This window comes from Malurus melanocephalus, unplaced genomic scaffold (assembly GCF_030028575.1).
Source record: "Malurus melanocephalus ecotype Western Australia unplaced genomic scaffold, MMel_1.1 scaffold_127, whole genome shotgun sequence".
Lineage (NCBI taxonomy): Eukaryota > Metazoa > Chordata > Aves > Passeriformes > Maluridae > Malurus > Malurus melanocephalus.
The window spans coordinates 1,852,198-1,854,300 of record NW_026623359.1 but is presented as its reverse complement, the minus strand read 5'-3'; positions in this window follow the sequence as shown (position 1 = coordinate 1,854,300).

Here is a 2,103-nt window from a genome sequence, read left to right as displayed (position 1 = left end):
CCTCAGCCGGCGGTGTGTGCCTCAGCCGGCGGTGTGTGCCTCAGCCGGCGGTGTGTGCCTCAGCCGGCGGTGTGTGCCTCAGCCGGCGGTGTGTGGGGCCAGCGGGGGACGGGCGGTGTGTGAGGCCAGCGGGGCGGGCGGTGTGTGGGGCCGGGCGGCGCGGGCGGTGTGTGCCTCAGCCCGCGGAGAGCACAGCAAACCCGCGGGACAGCGAGGTCCGCCGGCTCCGCAGCTCAAGTGAAGCAGTCCCTCGGCTGCCTCCTCGCTGTGCGCTGCCCACTGTCCCCCAGCACCGGAGTGCGGCGCTGCCGGGAGCCGGGATGTGGGGAGAGGGCCGGGCAGCGGGGCCCGCCCTGTGTCCGGACACAAAGAGCTCTGTCTGTCCATCGGGAGTGGCCAGCAGGCGGGCTGGGGAGTCATTCTGCATGGTCCTCGTGAAATCAAGAAAGGCAGGAGTTTTCTGGCAGTCTTGGTGGAGGAGGTTAATTTTCTCACCCTGTATCAAACCGTGTCCGTTATCCGTGAAAACAGTGAATGCAGGATTTGGCTGATCAGAACCTTGACAGCAACCATGAAAAGATACATTTTTATTGCTTTGTAGCAATGATAAAAAAAAAAAAAAAAAAACTAAAAAAAAAAAAAAAAAAAAAAAAAAAAAAAAAAAAAAAAAAAAAAAAAAAAAAAAGCCAGCATCTAAAATTCCAAATATTCTTGTCCCAATTTAGAGGACAAAAAGCAAGTAATAATGTCTATCCAGTCTATATGCATCTTGAAGAAACAATGAAAATCACAACTGAATTCTTCGCAATGCATAACTGGTACAAGGTGGAAACTGAAAGTGTTTCAAACGAGTCTTATGTGTGGTGTTCCCTGAATGATGTATCAACAATGATACCAGTATCATGACTAGAAAGAACTCTATTCTAGATTGTATTAGACGGTGTTAGTGCTGAGGTTCTTGGGAGGTGAACTCACCTAAATGTAGGTACCTGTTGGTTTAAGCTAGGTGTTTATTTCAGAGAGTTAAGGCTTTCCTTGCTTAAATGTAGGTTGTCTAGTGGCATTCGAGATGCCATAGGGTWTCCAGGACACCTAGATGGGGCTGGCACGACACCCTTCTGCAGCATAATCTGATGGCCAGGCAGGATGTGCAGGGACATCTCTGGTGACACTAGAAGCTCAGGCAGCTGAATCCCTGGTAAATGCAGTTAATGAAGCATGCAGTTAATATGGTACAGCAGCCACTGAGTGTCTTCTGTGGGGTGAGTTTGATCAGGTTCCCCAGTCTAATTAGAGCACCATGAGCTGTTAATAGACATTGAAAGGTGAATTGCTGAATTCACTTGTCCACTATTCAGGACATTGTAAAGAATCCCAGACATTCAAAGGGGGTTGGTTGATGTGGCCTGGGCTGTACAGAAGGCCTGTGTTATCCTAGAACAGCAGCTGGAAGGCTCAACAGGATATTCCAGGGCACCTTAGGAGGCATTCAGCAGCATCAGGTCTGAACCTACAAAGAATTCCTAGAGGTGTAAAACACTGGAGATATCAGCTGTTTGAGAAAGTTGTCTTGGGAAATACTTCAAGTAGGGTGTTKCAATACTCTTAATGATTGTTCAGACACAGAGTTTTGCTCCCACAGTACTGAAGAAGCACTCATAAATACTGAGACAGGCAAAGGCACATTGAAGTTCATTGCTTTGATGGATCAAAAGGAGCAGAAAGACACGTGATGATCATGAGGGAATTAGACAGCTCTGAGATCACATGGCACCACATGCAGGGCCAGCCAGGGAAATGAGCTGGCAGAGCTTGGTTACCACCAGACTGCAGCACACTCCTTGTGCCACCACATGTGCTGCTTGTTCCTTCCCCTCCACCTTCACTGCTGCTTCATCCAGCCTAAAAACGTATAATGGGGTAAAAAGATTAAAAAGTCACAGTAAACCCAGAAAATATGATAACRGTAAACATTCAACAGGACATTGTTTAGACATTAACATCATGTTTCCTTGGTAATTTTCTTTTAAAACAATAAATTAAGTTGCATAACATTTTTCGATTTAATAATAGTAAAAAGCCATATTAAAAAAAAAAAAAAAA